Source organism: Piliocolobus tephrosceles, chromosome 19 (assembly GCF_002776525.5).
Source record: "Piliocolobus tephrosceles isolate RC106 chromosome 19, ASM277652v3, whole genome shotgun sequence".
In the NCBI taxonomy this organism is placed as follows: Eukaryota; Metazoa; Chordata; class Mammalia; order Primates; family Cercopithecidae; genus Piliocolobus; species Piliocolobus tephrosceles.
Genome location: NC_045452.1, coordinates 1,993,932 through 2,008,727, shown reverse-complemented (window position 1 = coordinate 2,008,727; position 14,796 = coordinate 1,993,932). Strand labels below are relative to the sequence as shown.

Sequence of the window (14,796 nt, the reverse complement as noted above, 5' to 3'; positions counted from 1 at the left end):
ACTCAGACTAGCTAAGCCCAACCTTGTCACTGATATGCTTGTCCTCCCGACGGTAAGAAGTGTGCCATGCACAGGCAGAATGTGCCCAAAACAGGGAGAAGTCACATGCCCCTCAGAAGGCCCTCGTTGGCATGAAAGGGGAGTTTTGGAACACCCTTCCACAGACAGGGAGTCTAGGGCCCCAGCTCCGCCTCGCTACAGACTCTTGGGGACATGCCGGGACAGCTACTAGAAAAATCCTTACAGAACTTCTCTTGGCCTCTTGTGTTTTCTTTACCTGTATTTCTTTCTGTACTTACCCAGTTCTTTGTGCTTCTGCATTAATCACATGAGACTGCCCAGGTGTGACTGTTAAGTGACTGATTTCCTTAATTCTGTGTTCTGTAAGACATCAGAGTTACTGCCACTTGATCACTCTTATTTCATAGACAGTGCAGCCTGATTTCTTTTAGGTCCATGCTTGGAACTGTTGGTCTTCAGTAATTGTTTTACATTGAGTAGTCCCTGTGCCCGGAAGAACCCAAAGCGTTTCGGCCCAGTGCCTCCTTCCTCGCTGGGATTCTGGAGCCTTCTGCAAGGTTGGATTGTCCCTGCCCCTGCATCTCAGTGTTACCCCGCCTCGGCCAGTGCCAATTCCCCAGGAAAGGAGAACCAGTGGAAGGGCACGGGCCCTGAGTTGTTCTGGTGAGAGGCGCTCCTCAAGGTAGAGTTAATTCCTGAAGACCAACACCAGGCAAGGTCCCAAGGGCACCGGGATCAGGGCTTTCGTGGGTCTGGGTTTTCCTCAACAAAAACCTGGCAAATCCAGAGGCGTTTTCCTGGCAGAGGCCTAAATGAGTATGTTTTCATGCTGTTCTGATGTTTTTCCGAGGCTAATGAAGCCGGGAACACCGTATAGGAGAGCTCCAGAGAGGGGCGTAGCCCTGGCGTTTGGTCACCGCTCAGAGCTCAAACCTGAAAACCAAAAAGCAGGACGAGCCGACTCTCCTGCACCTGAGGGAGAAGAGCCAAGCCGCAGGGCTGTGTTCCCCAGTCTTGCTGGCACCAGGGTCTGGTTTCAGGGAAGACAGTTTTTTCACAGACCAGGGTGGGCAATGGTTTTGGGGTGAAACTCTTCCACCTCAGATCATCAGGCCTTAGAAGCATGCAGCGTGGGTCCCTCACATGCTCACTGCACAAGAGGTTCCCGCTCCTGGGAGAATCTCGTGCCGCCGCTGATCTGACGGGAGGCGGAGCTCCGGCTGCTACGCTCTCTAGCCAGCCACCCACCTCCTGCTGTGCGGCCTGGTTCCTGACAGGCCATGGGTCTATGACCCAGCCGGGGCCACGGCACAGGGGGTGGGGACTCCTGCCGGAGTAGTTTTCGTGGACAAAGTACAACCTGGTAACCAAGGAAGAGCTGGTATCAATTAACTGGATTACAGCGGCATATTTATTTGTGGTTGCCCTCTTCCCCAGAACTAAGACTCTCAAAAGACCAGGTTACAGTGACACCAGCTATAAAATTTCTTTCCCACCATTTTACTACTGAGAGACTAGGTCAGCAGGTTCTTTTAAAAGTAAACATTTTCTTCTCGAGTTTCATCTAATGTGAATTACTCTGAACCAGCTGCTGCCTGCCTTTTGGCCAGTTCAGCTTTCTTGGGGCATTGGCGTTGGTAGAGGTACAGGAACGCTGGGGTGGAGGGTGCAGGGAAGGGGCTCTGGGATCTCAGAGAAACAGGAAGCACTGGGTGCTCAGTGAGGAGAGTGAAGGGCCAGGGAGGCAAGAGCCGGTCCACACTGGTTTGCTGTGTCGCTGAGAGCCAGCAGTCATCCTTCATGCTGCTGAAAACACCGTGCTTAGGGCTTGTCTGTGTTTGCAACCAAGAAAGCCCTCTTCTCTGCTGAAATACTTTCCCCAAATAAAAACGGACAGTAAAACTTGCAGTGCCTTCACTCCTGCTGTTTTCCCCACGGGTGACTGATGTTGGTCAGTTAGCCATGGGGGCCCTCGCCATCTTCACTCACAGAAGACGATGCTGGGAGACACAGCAGCGGCAGCAGCCGTAGCTAACATGTAGCATGCGCTGTGCACAGGCCCTGAGCAGATGTTTCATGTAGCTGACCTTGGATCCTCACAGCAGCCGTAAGGGAGGCCCCGTGTTGCACATGGGGAAACAGGCACACAGGAGTTAGGCATGCTTGGCCAAGGCCACCTAACCAATAAACTCAGAGTTGGGTAGAGGCTGTGCAGAGGACACAGGAGCTGCCGTTGATCATTCCCTGCAGCCTGGGCTCGGCAGCGTGGGTGAGAGGCAAGAGCTCTACGCAGAGATGCCCTGGAGAAGCCACTGGGCGTCCATTTCATTACTCCTGGAAAATACATTCTCCCAATTTGTTTGACAACCATCCCAGCGTTGGGAATGTGCCTTTGGAAAGACAGCACATGAAGTTAAAGGCAAAGGATTTCATCACTGAGGTGCAAGGGAGGAAGTCATCAACAGAAATGGAGGAGAATGCAGCCATCCGAATTGACTGTAAATAATATGAAATGGACCTTCTCTTCATTTTCTCTATATCATCCCTCGTTTTGGTCGTCTCAAATCAAGCCTGAAGTTTTGTTGTGAAGAGTAAGCCCTTCCTCCGTCCGTCCGCCCTGCCAGTGATGTGGAGGATGGGGGAACATGTCTGGGGGATGTTTTTTCTTCAAGTTCCAGGGTCACCGCTTCTAGCTTATCAGTCTGTTGGCTTTTCTTCTACCACCTCATTTTCTGATACGCTTCAAAGGCCTGAGTGATGGTGCAGCTGACCCTTCCGTTGTGTTACAGCTTCACAGCTGCCATTCACAGTCCTCTTACGACATTGCCTGCCCTGGGCCTGTGTGGGGTTTGAGATAGGGGAGAGAGGGATGATTTTGTACCTCTTTTTGTGCTGAATATGGACATTCTGATCTGCTCAGGCTTGGGCCACTGTGTACTGAACTCACACGTAAAGGGACTGACTCGTCAGTCTCTGGGCTAAGTGTGCGTGGGAAGTCCTGGTTGCGCCTGCCAACTGCAGTGTGGTTCAGCACAGAGAGGTTTTCAGGAAGCCTCCGGGGCACGGCGGCGCGGCCTGGCCTGGCCTGACTTGGGCAAGGCACGCTGTGGCAGGGGCCCTCAGAGCTCTCAGGTTGGAAGGTTCTGGAAAATGGGGAGAAAGAAGAGTTGAGAACACGGAGTAAAGGTAGATGTGTTTTTCCATGCCGTGTTCCCAGTGAGTTTTCTTCCTGGGTTTAGTGAGACTTCCTGCTGTAATGTCCAAGTAGAACGTTCTGTCAGAGGCTTCTAGCATCCAGCCAGGAGAAGGTGAGTGAGAGGGCGAGAAGCCCATCAGATTCATCTCTGGTCTCCTTTAATTCCTGCGGCCTCACACACATGACGCACGTGGACGGAGGGGTAGGAGATGTGCAGGTGCCCTCCAGGGGCATTGCTGGGAGGAGTAGAGTCGCCTTCCGTCAGTGGAGCTGTGCCTTGAGACAAGGGAAAGTTCGGGCGGCTCATGCAGCTACTTGGGGTGCAGGTGCCCAGCGAGTGGCAGGGACCACGTTTGTCACAGCATGCACCTCTGTCGTGGATTTCCTCTCTGTGGACAGCAAGCCCAGAGCTACCTGTTCACCAGGCAGTCCTCGGTTGGTCCTCCGTGTACTGCACTCCTGCTAGTCAGGCATTGCACCTTGGCAGCCACGGTGAAGGGTCGTGAGCTCACCACTCTGAATGCAGCTGCTCAGATCAAGCCACAGTCAGAGCGTGCGGAGAATTGGTTGGTTGGCCTGTTTGGTGAGATTAGAAATGACTTGATCTAACTTGTAAGCCAGGGCTTCTCCAGCCCAGCACAGTGGACATCTTGGGCTGGATCCTCCTTTGCTGTGAGGGCTGTCCTGTGCCTTGTGGTGTGCTGGGTATATCCCTGGCCTCTCCCCGTCAGACATCAGTGGCACCGCCCTCCCCAAGCTGTGTCAATAGAAAATGGCTCCAGGCATTGCCAGGTGACCCAGGGGAAAAATCACCGCAGTTGAGAACCACGGATCTAGACTACAGTTAGAAGAAAGGACATGACCTTGACATGCTGTCGGCCTCAGTTGTATTGTGGGAGAAGTGGGAGTGGGATAGAGGAGTCCATCAGGATAGAGGGCGGTGAGAATCAGAAAAGTGATCCAGAATGGTGTTGCCAGCTCCCAGCCCAGGCCTCCAGACCTGTCAGCCCCCACTGAACCGTGAACACACTTCCCCGTGGCTGTGCTTCCTCACACGTCGGGACGCCATACGAAGACCGCATGCTGTAGGACAGACGGTGCAGATCATTTCAGAAGGCAGACCTACACAATAAAAGCAGAGATCCTGTGTCGTTTTCTGCGCCCCAGTGGATGGGCACACCCTTTGGTGGTGGCCCCAGCCTTGGAGAGTGGAGCTGGGTCTCAGTGGAACCAGCACAGATCTTGAAACGGAAGATGTTAGTTTGAGTTTCAGTTCTGCCACCTGTCCTGCTTGCCGTCGTCACCTCTGTGGGCCTCAGTTTCACCACGTATAAAATTTTTAAATGAAGAAAAACGCTACCTGCTCCTCTGTCTGCTAAAGTTGTTGTGAAGAGCACATAAGATGTGTGAAACTTGTTTATTTAAAAGCATTACAAGAATATCAAATATGATTGTCATTGGCAGGGATTCCAGGAAATGCTGGCAGAATTGGAGTTAGGGTGAATTAGAATCATTTCTACTGTCTCTTTGCAGATCTCCCTCTCTGGCCTGTGCCTGCTGTGGGGTTAGGACAAGGTGGTCATTGAGATGTATCTTCAGCCAACAGAAATGGAGGGAGGCAGAAGAGGTGTGAGCTTGGCTGTCTCCAGGCTGCAGCAGAGTAGGCTGGGGGCGTTGACCTGCGTTGCGTGCCAGCTGTTTTGAAGCACTGTGAAATCTCTGTGGGCTGCTTGGCTAGATTTGGCATTGCTTTTACCTCAGCCTGCGTGAATGGGATGTGAAGGCACCTCCTGATTCCATGACACCCTAGGGGCTCTTCACGGTAGTAACAAAAGCACAAACAATCCTACACAGGATTTACATGAAGCTAAATACTCCTCTTTTTTTTGAGACAGAGTCTCGCTCTGTCACCTAGGCTGGAGTGCAGTGGTGTGATCTCGGCTCACTGCAGCCTCCATCTCCCAGGTTCAAGCAATTCTCCTGCCCCAGCCTCCTGAGTAGCCGGGATTACAGTCACAAACCACCATGTCTGGCTAATTTTTGTATTTTTAGTAGAAACTGAGTTTCATCATGTCGGCTAGGCTGGTCTCAAACTCCTAACTTTAGGTGATCCTCCCGCGTCAGCCTCCCAAAGTGCTAGGATTACAGACGTGAGCCACCAAGCCCGGCCTTCATTAAGCCAAATTTTCAACTCCTAACCTGAAAGTCGGAAATGTGAGTGGGAGCCAGGTAGCTTTCTCTTAGGCAGAGCAAGGGTTTATGTGTGGTCCCAGGGCTTGTCTGGGGTTGCTGGTTAGACCCAGGAGCCTCGGTGTTACCCTGTGGCCCATTTGGCGGAGAGGAGGGCACCTGATTTCCTCTTTCGGAATCGGTGCGTGATTGGGTGCTCTATGGGTGATGATAGACCTGCAGCTGCTCAGCTGCTGCTGATTCTGCAGAAAGGGTGCCCCGAGCCTGGGCTGTGCGCTCCTGCACCGTCAGCCTTTGTTCTTAGTGTCTGTCTGCTCATTTAGAGCCTCTCCATCCCTAGACACTAATGATTCTCTTCCAGGCTAGCCTCAGTGATCCTCTGACAGGTGAAAAAGGAAGTGTGACTGTGATCAATGTTTCTCTTCCAGGCTGGCCTCCGTGGCCCTCTGACAGGTGAAAATAGAAGTGGGACTCTGATAGATGTTTCATAGGGTAGCCTTGGACACTGCTGCAGGCAACTTTCGTTTCTTTCCAGAAATCCATCTGCAGCTAGCCAAGGGAGTATGTATATGTGATTTTATGTCTCTGAAAGAAAGGCACCTGAACCTATTTATGAGAGAGCCTTTTGTTGGAACATGGGTTTGTCTCTGTGGATCCTGCAGTGGAGACTGAGCCTGCCTGAGGCTGTGCGGCTGCTCACTGGAGGGTCACATCAGAGCTGGCTTTGGAGGCATTCTGGACTGGGAGGGCCAGGGGCACTCTGCTCTGGAGGACGGGAGGGTTGGAATAGAGCCCGGAGTCTCGGGAAAAGCACATCAGCCTGGACTTGCTCGTGCTGATCCGTGTCCTCCTCTGCCCTTCCCCCGCCACGTGTCAACACTGGGCCGGCCCCTTTCTAGTGAGCAAGCTGCTTCCCAGAACCAAACTCCTCTCTACCGTGAAGTCAAATGCTTGTTTGTCAGGACATCAAGCCATTCGAGGTAGTCTCTTTTCAGAACTCTGACGTCCTCTGTGCCATTGGCATCTTCACCAGAATTTCTCTTGAGTGCTATGAGAACTGTTGCTGTCTCAGTAGACTTGCCCTTTCCATGAGGTGGCAGCTCCCATTGGTTCTTGGGGCCCTGCGTAGCACCAAGCTACCTGACAGGCATGGTGAGTATAAACTCTCTGCGTTAAGATGAGGAAACCAAGGCCAGAGTGTGCTCAACATTACAGTGGAGCGAAGCTCAGACACAGGATTAGAATTCTTCAGCCTGATCACCTACTCAAAACACTTTATGGACTATCTACCCTGATGCACTGATGACTTCAGGAACACAAAGATGATGAGAAGAATCGCTCTCCCCAGCGGAGCCTCTGGTTTTGGAGTCCGTTCAGACCTGAACAGAAGGGGAGGGATATCCTAATAAAGATGCATGTAAAAGCCCTTCGAGGGTGCGAAGTGGAGCCAGAAGCAGGATCGGGTAACGACAGCAGAAGTAGGGGAGAAGCCATCCTTCCTGTCTTCACCTGCCCCTCAGGATTTGAGAGGTCAGCCCTGCAACTACTGACTTGACGGATTACTTGTTATTTAACTGTAGGGAACCTCCGGGTCATGAGCCATGTATTTGAACCAAAGAGTTAAAATATTTCAAACCCCAGTGCATAACCACTACCCTTTCTGAGATCTTACCCGGCTACATCCGGGTGGGCAGGTAAGGAAGACAGACAGCTAGAGCACAGCACTCGTGCAATTTAAGAGGAGACCCAGCTGAATTCCAGTGCTTTAGACACGTCCACAGCCTCCCAACACCAAGAAGCAGCCGTCAGGAAGGATGGCCTGGCCAGCTGATAGGAATCAAGTCAAGGTTTACCCGTGAGATAGTATAACACACAAAACATGTTTTCAGTAGAGCTGCATGACACACTGGTGAGTTGTATGTTACTGGAGAATTGGGTGTATAGCTTAAAAGAAACCTCTTTGCCTTGACCAGATACGTTGATGTGTGCCAGGATTTCCATCTGCCAAAAAGGCACCTTGGGAGATGATGTAATAATAACAGTAAAAATACCCTAACAGTAACAAACTAACTTGGCCAGGTACGGTGGCTCACGCCTGTAATCCCTGCACTTTGGGAGGCCGAGCCGGATGAATCACCTGAGGTCAGGAGATTGAGACCATCCTGACCAACATGGTGAAACCTCGTCTCTACTAAAAATGCAAAAATTATCTGGGCATGATGGCGTGCACCTGTAATCCCAGCTACTCGGGTGGCTGAGGAAAGAGAATTGCTTGAACCTGGTAGGCGGAGGTTGCAGTGAGCCGAGATTGTACCACTGCACTCCAGCCTGGATGACAGGGTGAGACTCCCTCTCAAAAATATATATATTCCATTCTGGGCCAGGCACAGTGGCTGACACCATAATCCCAACACTTTGGGAAGCCAGGGCAGGAGGATCACTTGAGGCCAGGAGTTTGAGACCAGCTTGGGCAAGGTCTCATAGCAAGAGCCTGTTTCTTAAAAAAATTCAAAAATTAGGTGTGATGGCACACACCTGTAGTCCCAGCTACTCAGGAGGCTGAGACGGGAGGACCAGTTGAGCCCATGATTTCGAGGCTGCAATGAGCCATGACTGCGCCAGGGCACTCCAGCTGGGACAATAGAGTGAGACCCTGTGTCAAAAACAAACAAATGCCTGCATGATCGAGTGAAAGGACTGTTAGAGACTAGGGTTAGCCTTGGCTCTGGCTCATGTGAGTCTTTGGACATGTTATTCAACATCACTGACTCAGGACCCTCAGTGTAATCACAGGGACTTTGGGATCTTGTGACGTTCAAGGCCGCATGTGTAGCCTGCCCGTCGTAGTGCCCGGCACAGGCAGTCGCCCAACAAACACTGCTGCTGCTCCCTCATCGCCCGCTTCACAAGCAAGAAACACCGCATGTCATGTGATCTTGGAGAACTCTTGTGAACACACACTCCCTGCCAGTAGGAAGCCACTGAAGTTGTTTGTTAGAGGCAGCGTGTGAGGACAGAAACCACCCTGCCATAGCAGTGGCTTAGAAACTTGCTTTCCACACACAGCTCTGGGGCTTGCCCTCCTGAAATGAGAACATAGCTGTCAACGGTACAAAATTATGAGTCCCATCAAGCAGCCTGCTAAGGCAAGTGACTGGGGCAGCAGAGGAGAAAAGCCCCAGTTGGTGGCAGCAGGTGTCTGAGAATGAGTGCAGGAAGACCTTTTGTACACTGCAGGTCTCTTTAACAAACCCCTGCAGGTCTCTTTAACAAACCCTCTGAATCTTTCCTCCCCAGGGGTGACTTCTCCTAAAAATAGGCTAGAGCCCTTCTCCTGCAGATACCAGATGACATGCAGCTTGACCAGAGGAACGGTGAAGTCCCCGAGGCAGGTAGTGACCCATCCCACTACTTAGGTTTCTAAGTCAGGATGGCACCCATGTTGCCAGTAGGATCTCCTGTGAGAACTTTAGCTCAAAGCAAGATAGGAACGAACCAGTATCCGAGCTGATTCTTCACTGTATTTTGACCAACCCAGATCAAGGCAGTGGGGTCCTTCTCAGCTTCGTACATTCCATAGGCCTGGCCCTACACAGGAAAATGTCTGGGCAGACATGGTTCCGGACGTTTCAGAGCAGCCACACTTCACGTGGTTTCATCCTGTTTCCCAGTGTGAGAACATGTGGGGGAATGTAGGGCCTGTGTTGTTTACAACTTGAATGGGGTCAAACAGATGGAGGCGTGGGTCCCCCTTACAGCCCTGTCCACGATCTGGGCTCTGTGTGAAGAGGGTGTCCCGATTTCACAGGGTGATTTTGTGAGTTTCTGAGAGCGGTGGATCAGGCAGCACGAACGTCACTGTGACCAGTTTTGCTGTGGACTTAGACCCATGCTGCCAGCCTGGTCGTCTCTTCAGGTTTCTCTTCCTTCCATCTCCCCTGAGACTTTGCAGTTCAGAATGGGTTCATGGCTTGGTGCTTCCTGTAGTTCAAGAAGATCGGGGCAGGGAAGGCTTTGGGTGGACATGTGGGGAAGGCAGCTGAAATGACGTTAGCTGGGCTGGGCGTGGTGGCTCATGCCTATAATCTCAGCTACTTGGGAGGCCGAGCTGGGAGGATTGTTTGAGACAAGGAGTTCAAGACCAGCCTGGACAACATAGTGAGACCCTGTTCCTACAAAAACATAAATAAGAGAAATAACCAAGATGAAATGATGTTAGTCGATCTTTCTTCAAAGTCACAGCAAAAATACTCAGTACCCCCTGGTAAAAGCAGCAGGAGTGACAGGGACTAGCTTAAGGAGAATCTCTGAATTTTAAAATGGCAGGAGCATACTTCTCAAATGGACGAGTCATTTCAAATCCCAGCGCCATTCTTGCCGGAAGGTGACCACAGTCGGCCCCTTTAATCTCCCTGGGGTCATCAGCCTCTCTTAGCAGATGGGTGACACCCATGCGCTGTCCAAATGTGGGCCGCCCCAGGGCACAGATCTTGTCTGCTGTGTCACTGGCGTGCCTGAGCACCTGCAGGGTGTCTGGCTGGAAGCAGGCGGTCAGGAAACATTTGTTGAATCAGTGATGGGATGAATGAACCCCTGCAGCCATCCTACCTACGGACATGGGAAACAGGACAGGAATCAGTCAGTCTGTACACAGCACCTTTCCCTCAGTCCTTGTCAGACTCGGATTCCATTCAGACTTTCCCAAGCTTGTAAAGAAGGAAAGGGAAAAGGAATGGGAAGACAGGCCAGAAAAAGGCAGAAAAGGCCCTTGACACCCTGATTTCCTATGTGACACCCTTCTCGGTGGCCCAGAGCCCTGAAGTGCCCTCAGCAGCTGCCCTGCCGAGTACGGGGTCTTTGCCACCACTGCAGAGGGGAGGAAGAGGAGCTGCCTGCTGAGGCCCTGGGCAGACCCCGCCTCTTAGTATCCTCTGCACCCGCCTATGCCTCTCCAGGAGTCAGGTGGAAGCAAATAAAGCCCCCTGCCAGCTCTTGCCCATCAGCCAAGAGCAGGTTGTCCTGTTAGGAGAAACGTTTCTTCCAGAATGATGTATGGAGCTCATGCAGGCAGTGATATTCCAAAACAGAACCTGAGGTGAGGCCCAGAGCCTTCTTCCTATTTAGGATGTGGCCCAGATCCTGGGAGCTGTTTCCTTGTGGTATGTGTGGGGCTGTAATTGGCCTCCCAGTCACCTGAGAGCTGCCTGCCCTGACCCAGTGAAGACTTGGCCTTGGAAATGATTGTGGATCTCTCATCCCGCATTGAGCTGGAAAGTCTGGAAAGTCGCTGTTGGGTTGTTGCACTAAGGCATGGGAAGTAGAGGGCTGGGGGTGGGGCCCGCTAGCCCGACAGGCAGGGTGGACTGCAGCTTTGCAATCCAGCACCTTGCAAAGCGCTTCTTTACGTCTGCACTCCTGCTGTCTCCTGGGCTCTGCTGTTAGTTGAGGAGGGAAGAGGTCACAGGGCTGTCTTCGCTGCCCAGGCCCCCACTGTTACTGCTTTCACTGTCTTAGTTTCTCATCACCATCTGATTCATCTGACAGACAGCCCCTTCCTCATGACAGAGAATCCGGGATGCTGATTATTTTGATTTGTTTGTGTGTGTGGTTTTGTTTTTTGTTTTTTGTTTTTTTTTTAATTTCGCATGGCACTTTGAGGTGAAGGGCTGGGAATGTGGAGCGTATTTTGGCAGTTGGTGAGTTTGGGGTCCTTGCCCGGTGTCCTCTGAGTACCACCTTCCCTTTGGCCTGCCAGTGTGCCTCCGTGTCCCTGTATCGCCACAGGGTGAGCTGGAGCTCTGTGTGGACCTGCTCAGTGGCCTGGTGGGTCTGGCACAGGAGAGGCAACTGGCCTCCCACCTCCCCTTTTCCGCCGTCCCCCGTGCAGCGTTTCTGCAGGCTTTCTCCGGGGACTGGCGTGTGAAGGACCTGCACGGTCCCCAGAGCTTCTGGTTTCTTTTTTGTTGGTTGTAGCCAAGCCCCAGATTAAATCAGCATTTCCCCTTCCAGAGCCCCGGCCCTGGGCTTGGACTGCCATGTTCCGTTGCCTGACAAGCCATTAGTCTGCGGGGTTTGCAGGATCTCCAGGGCAGTAACAGTGGGAAGACTGAGTGCCTGTCGTTCCAGGTGCCAGATTCTCACTCCAAGAAGCCTGCGTGAAGTGCTGTGTCCCTCACCTGGAAAATTACAGCGGGGAGGAGACAGTGGTGAAGATACCCAAAGGGGAAGGCTAGGGCTGTTGTAAGTCTAGGGACAGCACGGTGATCTCCTGAGGGATGCCTTTCCTCCTCCTGTTCAGATCTTGGCTCCAGGGCTCACTAGCTGTGTGAACTTCAGTTACTTCATTTGCAAATGATAGTGCCTCACAGAATGTGTTTATTTTGCAGCCGGCTAACTCCATATGCCTCCGGAACACTTTTCTTGACTCTACCAGGTGTGCTCACTCACCCTCTCTGTGTTCTCCCATGGGACCACGTGCATACTCGCTCATGGTACTTGACGCGTTGGACTGAAATGATTTCTACAGGACCCTCTCCCAGGAGCTAGCCTGCAGCTCTTTTAGAGTAAAGAGTGTTTTAACCTGCTTTGTTTTCCATGGTCCTAGTAGCATTCTTGCCAGACAGGATGAGTTACCCACGTCAAACAGACACCTCTTGGATGTTTTCCTGAGTGTGTGTTCACTCTACTGTAAAATCACTTCCATCCGAATTGATGGCTGTTAGTTGTTTGTTTCCCTGAAGTGATGGTTCTTATCCTGTTTTTCTTCTCCCATCTGAAAGAAATATCCCTTTTTATTCCGTGTTTATGGAATTCCCAGAAAGCTGATTCTTGGGTAGTTGCTTGACTTGATCTCCCTTTCTCATCTGCTTTCCGTTGAGTGGCAGCTGTCAAAAATAAACGATGGAAAGAATCGAATGGCGCCGCAGTCAGGGTATCCTCAGGCCTCTCCCCTTCATGATGGGGAGGCTGTAGATTTTGATGAGGAGAAGGAAGGATGGGAAGACTGGTATTTGGGAATGAGGAGCTGGTACAGTTAGGGCCTTTGCTCTCCCAGGGCCTGGGAGGGCAGGTCTGGAGAAACTTGAGGCCGGATGTATCAGGGTTGCTGTCTGCCTCTTTTCTGCCATTACCTATAGTGCACATTTCCTCATCTTCCAGATGCCCTAGCCCAGCATCATAGCATATTCTTTTTGTGCCCTGAGCTCAGTGTTGGAGAATGGAGCAGTGATGTTTAGAAAAGACCCCCACCAAGGAGCCAAAGGCTAAAACAGGTGGGCATGTGTACAGGGCACCAGTGAACCCAAGTATTTGTGTTTTGCCCCTTCATGACACCATCACCCAAATCTGTATATAAATACGCCACTGGATCTTGCTTTTCTAGTAAAGATTCTCTAGTAAATTTGAAAGATGCTATTTGGTGGAGGATGCCAGTAATTCCAACAGATGTGCCAAGACCTTATCGCATGACTACCGGGGTTCGTTAAAAGCTCTTTCTGAGGCTGCCACAAAGATGTTCAAACACTGCACACAACAGAAGTGCAGGCCTTCAGAAAACACTTCACACACAACCTGTCACAAAAATTGCTAAATCACCCACTGCTTTCCTTTAGCTGGTTTTTTCCTGATGGACCATCTGTCTCTCAACACTGGCTTGTATGATGTGGCATGCCAAAACCCAGCGTTGTCTCCTAGAGCTTAGAATGCTGTAGGAATCGGTAACCTGCCCAGCCAAGATGCCAGGCCAGTCATGAACTGCTCCCTCCAGCACCTCTGCCCCTTCTCTGCCTCCTTAAAGGTCTGGTAACACTGCCGGGCATGGTGGCTCACGCCTGTAATCCCAGCACTTTGGGAAGCCAAGGCGGGCAGATGGTGAGGTCAGGAGATTGAGACCATCCTGGCTAACACGGTGAAACCCCATCTCTACTGAAAATACAAAAAATTAGCTGGGCACGGTGGCTCACACCTGTAATCCAGTACTTTGGGAGGCTGAGGTAGGTGGATCACGAGGTCAGGAGATAGAGACCATCCTGGCTAACACAGTGAAACCCCGTCTCTACTAAAACTATAAAAAATTAGGCCGGGCACGGTGGCTCATGCCTGTAATCCCAGCACTTTGGGAGGCCGAGGCAGGCGGATCACGAGGTCAGGAGATCGAGACCATCCTGGCTAACACAGTGAAACCCTGTCTCTACTGAAAATACAAAAAATTAGGCCAGGCGTGGTGGCTCACGCCTGTAATCCAGTACTTTGGAAGGCCGAGGTGGGTGAATCACGAGGTTGGGAGATAGAAACCATCCTGGCTAACACAGTGAAACCCCATCTCTACTAAAAAACAAAAGATTAGGCCGGGCACGGTAGCTCATGCCTGTAATCCCAGCACTTTGGGAGGCCGAGGCAGGCAGATCACGAGGTCAGGAGATCGAGACCATCTTGGCTAATACAGATCGAGACCATCTTGGCACCATCTCGGCTCACTGCAAGCTCCACCTCCCAGGTTCACGCCATTCTCCTGCCTCAACCTCCCGAGTAGCTGGAACTACAGGCGCCCGCCACCACGCCTGGCTAATTTTTTGTATTTTTAGTAGAGACGGGGTCTCACCGTTTTAGCCAGGATGGCCTTGATCTCCTGACCTTGTGATCCGCCTGCCTCGGCTTTCCAAAGTGCTGGGACTGCAGGCGCCCACCACCAGGCCTAGCTCATTTTTTGTATTTTTTAGTAGAGATGGAGTTTCACCCTGTTAGCTAGGATGGTTTCAGTCTCCTGACGTTGTGATCCGTCCATCTTAGCCTCCCAAAGTAGTGGGATTGCAGGCGTGAGCCACTGTGCCCGGCCAGAGTGATGGGATTTTAAAATCACCTGGTGTGACCCCTGTGCACACAAAGGACTCAGGCCGAGGTCGCTAATGATGCTGAAACCACAGGGTGAAAGGACGCAGCCAGGGCACCCCGTGCCTTCCGGGCATCACCCACGGAGGACTGATGGGGAAGTGTGCCTGTGCATTGGAGAGAGGCCTGGGCACCACCTCCATGAGCAGTCAGGCCTGGTGTCCTTCCTCTGAGCAGCGATGCTGCAGTAGGGGCAGCATCACCCACGTGGCCTTATAAAACAGAAAGTGCCTTATCTAACCGTGAGGAGACAGATCCGCAGCGTGAGACGTTCTGCAGGCAGCTGGCCGGGCCCCCTCAGTGGCGGGGCACGTACCTGGTGGGGACTTGAATCCCGGGGCAGGCCACAGTGGGGGACGCACCTGGTGGGGGTCTGGATCCCTGGGGCAGGCCGTCGGGGGGCGTGAACCTGGTGGGGGCCCGGATCCCTGGGGCAGGCTGTGGGGGGACGTGAAGCTGGTGGGGGCCCGGATCCCTGGGGCAGGCTGTGGTGGGGCGTGAAC

At 52.1% G+C, this 14,796-nt stretch overlaps 1 protein-coding gene across 1 annotated transcript in view; it reads left to right on the top strand.

Annotated features, from left to right (window-relative positions):
• Window positions 1-14,796, top strand: part of MICAL3 (microtubule associated monooxygenase, calponin and LIM domain containing 3) — a 1,031,057-nt gene that overhangs the window by 58,724 nt on the left and 957,537 nt on the right. The window lies entirely within an intron of this gene.